Source organism: Scomber japonicus, chromosome 7 (assembly GCF_027409825.1).
Source record: "Scomber japonicus isolate fScoJap1 chromosome 7, fScoJap1.pri, whole genome shotgun sequence".
In the NCBI taxonomy this organism is placed as follows: domain Eukaryota; kingdom Metazoa; phylum Chordata; class Actinopteri; order Scombriformes; family Scombridae; genus Scomber; species Scomber japonicus.
Window position 1 is genome coordinate 19395461 of NC_070584.1, and position 13369 is coordinate 19408829.

Here is a 13369-nt window from a genome sequence, read left to right on the forward strand (position 1 = left end):
ACCGCTCCAAGTCACTTCCTACGTGTGCATGGGTATATTTTGCATTCATCTACATTTCAATACATCTTGGTAAAATGACATGAGAACATTATTTTTGTGTTCTTTAGCTTTTCTACCGCTGAGCTGTTGGAAAGTAAACACACCAGTAGACATATTGCGCTATTCTAACCCTACAATAAACACGCAATCAGCACACACATTTGCAGTTTCATCAAGATGTAGTAAAATTCAAACACACAGAGTCAGAGTGTCTTACATAACCATAATGTAAGCCTGGCGGGTGCTGTCATCAGAAGTGTGCCTGCAGCAGCCTCCCTGAGATGAAAAAACAAATGAAACACTTTGAGGCTGAGCTGATTCCCCTCCCGTTCTGCAACTCCATCTGTCACTCCCAGCGACTTGTGCTTTCCTGCATGACCTCCATCACTGTGCGCAAGATGAATGAGGTGGGTCTGGTCTCTGTCCTCTGTCTTCACTGTGCCAAAGCAGCAGAAGCACCGAAGCATCGAGAACACCTGCAAACTGAGAGTAATGAGGCAGCAGGCCGTGTGGCCGCCCATTCTCCCTGCACTAATCAATTCAGCTAGCCATTAAGGAAACCAAGGAGAACTGCAGCTAGTTAGAGGAAGTTGCAGCGTCATACCACGAGAAACAATAGTCTGCTTCAAGTGGTCATCTGTAGCATTTAGAAGAAGGTAACAGCTTTTATGTTTTTACACTGACAACATTATGGCTTTTTGATTTCCTGTCGATTCAGTTTGAGTTTATGACACAATTTTTGATTATTACAGCCAAAATTAACCCCTCATTTTCTTTTACTGTTGTAGCCAAAAATAAAAACTCCTCATATGCCACAGCATTGATTTTTCATGATGTGATTTTTTTTTCAAATTGACCAATTACACATTTATAGTGGGAAGACGGTATCAGATTATAAAGCACACAGAGACTAAATTGTATTTGTCAGATATGAATATAAAATAAATTTGAGCTAAACAGAATCAACATCTACAGTATTTATAGAAATATTGAATTATTAATATAATAAAGAACTAGTATGTACGATTTTGGGGGATATATTGGCAAAAACAAAATATAATATTCACAAGTATGTTTTCATTAGTGTATAAATAAACTGAAAATAAAAATTGTTGCTTTTCTTACCTTAGAACGAGACCTTTGTATCTACATAGGAAGCAGGTCCTGTTCCATTGAGGCAGTCATGTTTCTACTAGGGGAGGAATGGTTCACTTTCAAAAAATCCATCCTGTTTGGTATGCTTGTCATGGTTCGGGGCACGTGTGTATTGTTCGGTTTGTTCAGTTCATGACATGCGTAAACCTTGCCAGTTAACCAGTGAAGTTTTTTTTTCTTTTTTTTTCATTTGGCATGAAACAGAGGTGTTACATTATTATACATGCGACCTATGGAGGATGGAGGCTTTAGCTCCGTGCCAGGCTCTCCAACAGTACGTGCACCGGCAGCTACTGACCTGATGCAGGTTGATTATCAGAAAGCAACCAAACTACAGGAGATATTTATTATTAGTAGTATTATTATTATCATTATTATCATTATCATTATTTTTCTTGTGCTTATTGAAATAAGCTACATAATGTAGCCTGGGATAAGTTACACATTTTATTTTAGAATTGGCTTGTTGTATTTTAGCTTTGTGAGGCAAATTGGTCCGTTTGAACAGGAGACGTGCAGTGGCTGTAAATCAATCAATGCGCATATAAAAAAAATAACTGAGGCAGAAAAACAGAGTAGCACAGGACATTTCTAGTAACTTCATCAAACTAATGAATGTATTATGGAGCATGCATGCACTGTAGGTCAATCTGCAACCCCATGGTTAGATGCCACTAAATCCTACATACTGGTACTGTAAGCTGAGCCTCACTAAGTAAATTTAACGTTAATGTTTAAGTGGAAATGTAGTACGTAGCTTCTACATAAAGATTATTTTTTTCTCAAGCCATGTTTCCCATCTTAATACATAAATGGTGCACGCAAAAAGATGTTTTCATGTCGACTGAAACGTCTCTCATCCTTGTATTCCAACCCTTCAATCTCGTACTCTCCTTTGCATTTCCATTCACCCCCTGCCAGCCTTGAAAACAGGAGCCAGAAACGCACTGGAAAAAGACACGCTGTCACACCGTGTATATTCCATCCCCCCCAAAAACATCATGCCACCATGTTATTACCCAACCTCTGCTCTCTCAGAGCAATCACATTCAAAGAGCATTTTTCAAGAGCTCCCTCCCCAGCACAGCCAGTAAGCATTGCTAAATGAAATTTAATCAGCAACGAGAGAGGACAGTGGGCAGAATGCAACAGATGATAAATAGAAGAAAGATGCAAATGGTATTTATTTTAGACAGGCTGGGCTGACAAGCCTGATAATGCCTCCTCATGCAGTTCTCCCTGAAGCTTCCTTTTGATGGCTGCAAAGTCGTATGCACCATACTTCACAGCATATCATTTATTGAGAAACTGTTGATTGATTTTATTTTTCCAGATGTCTTGTCAGTGGTGCTTGAGCACTCTAGCACTAGGTGTAAATTAATAAAGAACAATGTAAATTGTTGCAGTTGACAGTGAGCTCTCTACTTTGTCACTGAATACATGTATGAGTCCTCTCTGTCATGTCTAAATATATTAAGGATACATTATTATTATAATATTATTATTATTGTGCTCTCCTTTACATGTAATCTGAATGCTCTTTAAATATCAATTATACATATTAAATGATACTTTTTGAAATGCTGTGTGTTACAATGACACATTTCATCACATGAATCATGCATATGCAGGCGTACATATGACGCAAATACATCTCAAGATGATGATCCCACTCTTCAGCAGCAGTACAAGTGTTTCACCAATCCTTTCACCAGTGACACTGCAAGTTGGCTTAAGACTTATCCCTCGGTGGGTGACATGTAGAGTTTAATTACATAGTTTTACAGGTGACATCCACATACGTAAAAAAAAGTTACTGTCAATATTACATTTTGTATCAAATGTTCACAATTGCAGCAACCAAGAGGAACATTTGGTGGAGTTTAAATATTCTTGATTTTGGAAGTTAAATGATAAAAGAACACCACAAGGTCCATTAACTGGCTTTGTAAAAAAAAAGAAAAAAAGTGACATATTAAATTGTCCATAGATTGTGTGCACACGGCAGTTTTAACTCATTAAGTCTAAAGTTATCACCGCTGAAATACGCATTCTATGTATTCTATTTCACTATATTTCATCTTATTTTTATTATAATTATCAAGTTGGTTTATTTTCCATTTTATGTTACATGGCTGCTGAGGTCACTGGTCGGTAGATTTGAGGCTGTGGTGTGTGTTTTGAACCCCCACAGGGCCACTAAGGGTTTTTTTTTTCTGGGCCAGCTTAAGGTTGCGTCCGACACAGATAAGACCCACAGTGAGGTTGAACCCGTGGGAAGATCTTCTGGGGTAAGGTGAAAGAGGCTTTTTCAGTTAATCAAGAGCGGAGGTGAATCTGTCTGTTGGGAAAACGAAGATTATGTTATGCTTATGGCTTCAAAGACTGAGGCACTGATTTACAGATTGTGTACACATGGTGAAATACCTTCTTAGTTTTCGCTTATTAAGTCTCAAATTACCACCACTGAAGTACACATAATATGTATATTACTGTCACTTTATTTTATGTTTATTAATATTATCAAGTGGATTTTATTTTCCATCTTATGTACATGTACATGTTTTAATGTTCATATTATGTGTTTTATTATGTGAAGCACTTGGTGTAGGTGGTTTATTTTGTCGTAAAGCACTTTGAGCTGCATTTTGTGTATGAAATATGTTTTGTATATAAAATAAAGTTAGTATTATAATTATTAGTAGTAACAGTAGTATGTTTGTAAGCACTTTAATCATTCTTGAGATTTTAGTCCTACTTGATTTGGTGACACCTGTGGTCATTAGTGGTAACTGAAAATGTGTTTTAATACCACACATCCCTGAATTCAGTAGACATTTCATCAGCAGCTACTTTTTCAGAAATACAACAGAAGAAAAGCTTGTTTATCAGTTCACAGCACAACCAACAACCTCATGTTGTTTTAATAAAGATCAATAACTAAAATGGCTCTTGTCTTGTTTTGTCTATGCATTTTTGATGAACATATCAAACAAGTACACTGTGTATTCTGCTTCACCATTAAATACACCATGTGTTTCATCATGAATATGTTCAATGTGAAGCTGCAGCAGCAGCAGCATCAACTACTGTTGATGCTTTAAATACAGCATCAGAATCCAGCACAGGAACTAACAGTGAACACAACTATTTTAAGAAGTAATAGTGATTGCTAATACACTGAATGGCTATGCTAAAAAAAAAAAGAACCTCAAATTTTAAAAGGATAACTTTAAGGAATTTTACTTTATTAAGGTTAAAATAGTTCCCTTACAACACTAAGGTACTATAGCTACTGCTTGAACCATGTGATGAAATTGGTCAGCTTCACTGAATATTAAGCTAAGATATTAAGATTTTCACATTAAGTTCTCAGATCTGTTGAAGTGTTGAATATCAAACTGTTAATTATTCACCTGAGCCAAATGTTTTCTGTACTGAATTTATTTTGACTGTATTATACCAATAAAAGGACTTCATTGTGCACCCTAAATCGACACATTTCATGCAGGACCAGGAGTTACTGTCCTGCATCCCAGCTGCACCTGTGTACCACAGTCTGTCATCAGCAGTAATACAGCTGTCAAGGGAGCTATAGCGCTGTTGCTGGCACACAAGTGCAGCTTTGTTTGCTTTGTCTGTCCCTTTCTTACGTTTCCTGTTTCTCCTCAACTGCTTAAGTCTAGCTGATGCCTTGCTGACAGTACAACTGTACAGCTCTACGGAGTAGCATCCCTGCAGAGGCATCGCTAATCAAGTCTCGTTTTGGTCATCAACACCTAGCAGTTGGACTTCACTGAATAGCTTCAGAACTGTCGACACTGTCACACGTCTCCTGGCAGCTGATGAGAGGGAGTCATTAGACGAATCCTGGCAAAGCATGCACCAAACCTCTATGCTTCATATAATATGAAACAAAACTATCAAAACTGGCTAAAGCTTAATGTAATCTCAAATGTATTGAGTATATAATGTTGTTTAGTATATTAAGTATATAATGTTTAGTCTGTTACCCCCAGTCCTCCCCACTCCCCAGTTAAAACTGGAAGCATTAATTCAGCAGCTGCTTCCAGCTTTATGCTGCTGTAGATTTTTGGACAGACACTGATGTATAATCTCTCATAAAATCCTAAAAATAAATACAAAAGAATTAAAACACCACAGTTGATGTGGCACACAATATGTCTTCAGCAAGCATCCAGATTTCTAAATGAAGATAAGTGGAGTCTACTGACCATATTGGTCTGTGAATAAATACGACAGAGTGGGAGCTTGCTGCACAATGTCCTGCTGTGATAACACAAGTTTCCCTGTCATGATTTTTTTCTTCTTTCATAACAGCAAAGTGGCAAAAACAAACAAACAACAACAGGACTGTATTTCAGACAAATGCAAGTAAACATATGAGACAATCCTATCACTGATCAAACAAAGCTGTCCCAAATCTTGAAATCTTTCTGTGTCCTTATTTTAATGGAAGTTGGTAAAAACGTGACTTAGAGGATGTAAAGCAACACGGAGGGTTCCAGAGGCTTTGCACCTTTGTAGCTTCCTGTTGATTAGAAAGCCATCCATCTTAATGGATTTGTTCCCTTTGTTAACTAGGTACCTCTCTATACAAGAAAATGGCAACCAAATGAATGGCATACCATTAAAGGGGAAATAATAGCTCAATTTATTAAAACAAAGGGAGGAAAAAACAAGTCTTCTTAGTATTTTGCACACACTAAGTATGTTTCTCAAAACTCACCACAACCTGCACTGTATCAGCCACAAGTTGAGTAAAAATGTGAGTATTGCTTTAAATTACGATGTAATTTTCTTGAATTACTTTACAGTGTAATTCACCCTTTGTTAAGCCCCAGCCCAGTGTTGTTAACCGCTGCAGACAGAAGGGTCTACAATATGCATTTGAAGAATAGATGCTAAAAAGATACAAGCTAAAGCCTCCAGATCACAGTGTGAAAGGACATCACCACATCACTTGGCCATCGACAGAAGACAATCAAATTAAAGAGTAACAGTGTTTGTGTAAAGCAGAGCACTCTCACATAGCTTTATCCCCAGCCTATACTTTCTGGTTTTGGAAATGGGGAGACAAATGTATCTCCTTCCAACCGCCCCAGGTAACAAGTGTCAGCATTACACGTGCAACAGGCACAACCTTTCACCACGACTATTTTCTGATATGACTTAATATATTTTGCACATCTCTTAATTACAAACTGTTTCCTATTTAAGTTACCATTCTCGGTACATGTTTGTCACCTGATAATTTATTCTCTATGATATTTTCGCTTCTTCAACCTGCTTTATTAACATGTTGTACATACTAAGATCAAGCTTTGTGTTTGAACATAAATAATAGTTTGTTTCTATGACAACACTAGTTGTTTTAGACACATTCAAAACATGTTCATTACTTTTAATCTAATCTGCAACTAATTTCCTGATCTAAATTTATATTTAAATCACAAATTAGTGGTTCTGCCAACACAGAGGATGCTGAACTTCTAATGTAATTATAAATAACCTGTCAAAATAAACTGATTCCAGGAATTCCCATGAACCATTAAAGATGTTGGAACTGGTGCTGGAATAATTTTGATACCTAAAATAAATGAAAAAGAAATCACTAATTGTCTCTCACCTGAGAGAACTGGGATGGACGCAAATGGTGCACAATGGAGCATTCAACCTGAATTTGCCACATTAATCCTCTCAATAATAAGAGAGGAAATAAATGAAGCAATTGATGAATTGAAGCCTCAACTGGGTCTCTGAAAAAGTTTAACTGAATGAGTGCAAAGACAAAATTGTGCTCTTTGGCACACACAGAAAGAATGAATACAGTGGAGACGCTCTGTATAGTGCTACAAAGAGAAAACCAAGAACTGAGAGAAAAAACTGAAAGGTTGGAAAATTTCAGCCATATTTTAAACATCAGGGTATTTGGCCTCAACAAAGATACCGAAAAGCGATGTCATACAGAATTCATGGCATCAGTCTTCAAAGTATTTAAAGATAAAAATCTTCCTTTCCAACCTGAAATGGAAATTGCACACAGAGCGAGCCTACAATAAAATCCTTTTTAGATACCTGAACTGCTTGTATAGTGTTATGTAGTCTATTAATATTGTATGAATTCAAATCTTGAGTGCCAGTTATGATGGCATTGTTAGGGAATCTGCATTGTCTATCCCCTCCCCTTTGTGTTTGTTTGTCTGTGTGTGTGTGTGTGTGTGTGTGTGTGTGTGTGCAGGGTGTGGCCTCCCTGGTCCCTCACCCCCGGTTCTTCACCTCATTCATCGCCAGATTGTCCGTTTACCCATGTGGTACACAGCTTGGCTGAACCTAAACATACTTGCCTTAGTATTACTGTTGTTTTGGAAGACTTCTGTTTAACTCCTGTTTTCCTCTGCTTCAGATCCACCTTACCTCTCCTGCTACACCCAGCCAGCCATCGAATCCTGTTCAACTTTCCTGGTCCCGTTCTCCAACATCCACTCCAGCCCAAATCTGAATCTACGCTCAAATTCAAACTCTCAATAAACTGTGTTTGTACTGAGTTGGCTTATCCATGGCTGTGTTCTGCTTAGTTGGTCCAAAGAGTGAAACTCTAACAGGCATTGTGGTCAACAGTATTATTCTTAAGGCTTCCTGCCAAGCGGAATTGTGTCCAAGAAACTGACAACAGCTTTTCTCTATATAGTAGGAAGCATATAGCCATGTTCAAGGGTCACCAGCTTCTTTTCCTCCATCCTCATCAGAGATGGAAAGGAAGATAAGAAAGAAGAACAACAGGAGGGAGCAAACCATTTTAATCTGTTTTTAAATTAAGTAGGGCATTAAATAAAGGCTCTAAAGTCAAAGTTACAGATGTCAGATTTTGTTCTTATAATGATAAAAGGCACACAGTGTAAATTTCATATTACAGTCTGCATGTGTTGTAATTACACTGTGAATTAAATGAAGCAAGGGGAAAGAAATGTATACTTCATATTACATATTTTGTAACTAAATGTAACAAGGGGGAACAATCACTATTTTATATTACAGCCTGAGTGAACTGTTACCTGCGCACCAGATGGTTTGTTACACAGAACCATCTGAGATTGTTTTCCAAGAAGCATCATAGAAAGTGTTTGGGAAAGGGCTGACATGTTGAAAGAATACTTGGCAGGTGATTGGATGAACCATCTGTCTATCACCGTCTATGACTTTACCTAACGAGGCAACTAGATCACAAGATGCTGATTGGTCCAAGCACATAACTTGACAAGATGGATTCTTGTGTGATCTCAGAGGCACAACTTTTTCTCTGAAACCCTCTTAAGCTCGGTCTATATTGCATTACATATTCAAACTCCAAGTTACATTTTTACCAACTTTCATTCACAGTAATTGCACTGAACAAATCAGTTAAAGCATTACCAAATATGGACACCAAATGATGCTTCCTTTTGTGATAAACATTTAATTTGTTTTTAATTCTTAGGTTACGGTTTGTTATCAATCCTAAATGCAACACACTGTTACAAACATACACTACGGCTTGTTTTATGGTGCGTTGCATTATTTGACTCACATTAATTGATAGCTGTATCACTAAACAAATGCATCAGAGGAAGTTGTCAAAATGCAGGAGTCAGGATGTGTGGATCCAATGATTTATGTGAGGACACCCCAGATGTGCCGGCTTACACAGAGGCCAATTGTTACGTGTGTTCTGAAATGTGTACAAACAGTATAAAAGGTTAATTTTTCCACACAGCCGCTCATCAGAAAAACATTGAAGAGTTAATACATTTTGTGTTTTAAGTGACAATGATAGTTATCAATGGCCATTTTTATAGTTTTTTAAAGTTAATTAGAGTTATTAACAGTATTTCTTTTTAGTCTTCTCAGACGTGTTGTTTCAAAAGAAACAGGAATATATCTGGAATATATATGAAGGCCAGTCTGTGGACAGACTGGCCTTCAAAACTTAGCATTAGTGTGTTTGGCTCATTTAGGTGAAGCACGAGAAGCACTGCCACTATCCAAATAAATCCATTACCGGCTTTTATCAGATAAAGAGCGCAAATGGCTCCCACAACTTAAAAGCTGTCCTTGTGACATCCCAAACATTCAGCAAAACTATCTGACAAAACATACTAAAGAAATTATGAGACATTAAATAGTAATGTTTGATGGGGCTAATCCAAGACCTAAATGTATTTTCTCCTCATTTGAATCAGCATGTTAATACGGAGTTAAAATATAGCATTTTGCAGGATAATTGTTGTGTGCTGATGATTGGGTTGGACATAATGGCTGGAAAATGTATCCTTTAGGATGCTAAAGATAAGGTTTAAGTTGAAAGTTTAAGTTAAACTGAACTGCATTTTTTTTAATAGAGATTTATTTCAACTGAGAGGCTTACAACCACAAATTAGTCCATCCACACAAATGTGTTCAGCAAACACAGTGTTGGTTATTTCGAAAGCACTTCTAAATAAAAAATCCTTTGTTTAAACTTTAGTGACAATCAACATCTTGCAGACACAATGTGAAGGTGGGGGTGTGTTGAAAGGATCAAGCAATGTGTTGTCCGACCACAAGAGACGGTAAGTGTTTGTAGCTGTTCCAAGCGACCACGCTCAAACACAAACAGCCTGTCGTCATAGAGGCAAATGTGACTGTATGAAGTGGCCCTGAATGTTAGATTATTGGTTTCACAAAATCATAGACATTTTTCACATTAGAAAAATGTTCTGGGAATAGGCTTTAGAGGCTGTCCAACTTTCCAATACATTTTGGATTGAGCATAATGACCATTTACTTACTGTAATCTCCAAGAAGCAAGAAGATGGAAATATACTGTGATGTTGTTTGGTTCAGAAACTATTGAGGCAGAGGTTGGGATGCATAAGTTTACAGTTCCTGTCCCATATTGTACCAACAGTCAACTTCTCTCTGTTAACCGTGACAGTGTTTTACCTTGATCAAGTAGTTTTATTTAGAGAAGTGCTTGTAGGGTATATATTTCATTTGATTATTATTATTATTAATGCTATTATCATTATAATTTTTATTATTATTATCATTATTACTATTATTATTTTTATTATCACTCTCATTATTATCATTATTATCATTGTAGGGTTAAGTAGCAGAACTTTGAAATATTTAAGGTAAGTGCAAGACCATAAAGAATCCCCTTAGAAAAATATTTACAAGAATATTTACAAGACCTGTCTTTCATTAATCAAGCCTATGAGAGCGGCATTTTTAAAATATCCAAGCATCCCGTGTCATAGCTACATGTGTCAGGTTTTTAACAAATCAAATCCTTTTGAAATCGGTCGAGATTTCAGTGAATAATTCTACTTTGAGATTTTGGAGTACCTATCCACAGTCAATGCGGTGTCTATGTATATATGTCTATGCCCAAACCCACAATAACTTTTTAATAGGGGTGTGACGAGATCTCGTGAAAACGTGACGATATTTCTCATCAAAATGAATTTTGTCTTGCAAAGCTATAATTAAGGGGCGCACCAAAAAAAAAAAGACGATCGGTTTTCTATCACTCATTTGCACTTCATGTCTTCCTTTTATAATGTCACGTGTGGATCATTAACCTTGTTACAGCTTCTACCTGCTGAGAAGATCTCAGTCAGAAGTAGGAGATGAAGAGAGGAGCAGGTTAACCTCAGGTCTCTACACTGAGGTAGGAGGAGCAGGGAATCTAGCGCAGCTATGGAAGCCTAATGATGCCAAAAGTAAAATGAGTCACACTACCAAATTAGAACACAATTTATATGTTGTTCTACTTGTGTATTTATGTGATACAGGATTTGTGCAATTTACTTTTATTTCTGTTTTTTTTTATTAGCAATATGTAGAATAGTTTCTACTCTTTATAATTTACTTTTTGGTATTTGTGATTGTATTTATAGTTATTTCCATAAATACCAAAATGATCCATCTATAAAATATCTATCTATATGGGGCAACCTTTTACAGTACTGCATGAACCCAATATTGTGTCTCGTCTCGTCTCGTGAGCTGAGTGTATCGTCCCCTACTTTTTAACCATGTAATTTAGGGTAAACCCAAATTTGAAATATTGTAATTTAATGTTTTATAAACTTTCCTGATATAGGGTTTGAATTGTACAGCAGCGTATTGCTGCCACGCCAGAAAAAAAAACAAATCAGTATCATGTTGTAACATAAAACTTTTCATGTTATAACATGATAACATAAATGTTTAACGTTGTGGGAATGAGGAAACGCTGTGTGGAGAATGGATTAATTGAGGAATATGGCTCATTTACAGGATTTGATCAAGTTCTACTTCATGCTTGGGTTGAAACAGACAAATCTCAACAGTGGGGTATCCATGTTTTGGGCCATGGTGATGCTGGTTCACTGCAAAAGGCCAAGTGCCAGTTCACAACCTGGTTAACCGGGGTCCACCTCCGCCTGAGACCAATTTATCACATTATAACGTGAAACGTTTCATGTTATAACAATAGAAATTATCACGTTATAACGTGAAAAGTTTTACGTTATAACAAGAAACTATCACGTTGTAACATGAACAGTTTTATGTTATAACAAGAAACTATCACGTTGTAACGTGATACTGATCCGTTTTTTTTCCCGTAGAATTGGTCGTGGTCATGCAGTGAAACAACTTGATGTGCTGCAGTAAGCATAATATCTCATTGGTCTCATTGTTCAGTTTCTCATTGGTAGTGTTTCTGCATCTCAATCCACTTCATCTGTCTAAATTCTCCATTATTGTGGCTAATTACCTGCTGTACATTTAAAGGTACACTCAGGCACTATTAGCTCTCTCCTTCATTAAGCAACTTTCTCGCTAATCACACGTTTATTTACACACTTTTCAGATCTGCTTGTTACTTTAGCCTAGGTGATAGAGATGGCTTCCCTTTCTTACTCTCCCTCTCCTGCTCTCTCTTGCTCGAAGTGTATTGTGTTTAAATGTTATTCCTTTACCTCCTTTAGTGCTAATGGTATATTTAATAAATGCAGTATATTTACCATGTTAGAGGTGAGGATCAGTTAGTGAGAAGCCTGGCTCCACACCATGGAAACCCAATCATTAGATACTGTAGCCAGTGTGAGTGTCAATCAAAACTAGCTCTGCCACGCCTACACAGTTTTGAGAAATGGTATAAACAGCAAAATGAAGTTTTTTTAGAACTAGTTTTTCTAATAGGTATGAACATTTATCTCAGGCCAAATTTCCAGAGGCTTCAAAAATCCATTTCATTATAAAGCTTAGTGTTTTTTTTAACACACAGACTCCAACATGATCTCTGTTGTGTTTCTCTTTGTTAAAACCCGAAAGCTGACATTTTGTGGGCAGCATCGATCCTGTGGAAACGTGTGGAGTTGGTGGGCTGAAAGGTTCCCTTCTACCGTTACGGAGACAGAACAATCCCACATGAGAATAGTATGTCCTCCCCCTCTGTCGTTTCCATCTCAGAACTCGGCCAGCTCTTCCTCAGGGGAAACTTCAACAGAAAACAAGAAGATTAGAGAAGCAACCCGCTATATAAAATGACTCACCACGCAGTTTACCTCCAGACATGAGCTTTTATACCAGCTGTAACTCTCCACCGTCTCCAACACATAAGCTCACTCGCTTAGTCACACAACTTGACATTTCCAAGTAATTACAGGTGTTTCTCATTATTGGGCGTTTGAATTGAGGCTATTTTCTCCTGACACTGGCATATGTTTAAAGATAAAGAATCATTTAATTACTTTGTGACTTTCATGTGAGGCCTGTGTGGATATGTCTGTGTTTTAACTTTCCACCTGAACATATGGAGAGCTGTTGTGCCTGTGTGTAGTGTTAATAGTGCTGAATGATCTAACATTTCCCACCATGAGCTGTTTTCAGCACATCGTGCCTGGTACAGATTAAGCACGGTGTATTACAGATCAACCTATCCTACTTCTGATCTCTTTTCAGGCAACATTCTGCTACTGTTTTCATGTTTTGATCTATCTTCTTTAGATAGACTGATAACGGCGAGAAACGCCTGACATGGAAGAGGCTGGCACGGGTGCTTTGGGTGCAAAACTCTCCCAGAATACCCCCCTAAAGTTCATATCTTTAGCATCACCACATCAAGTGTCTTTGCTGAAAT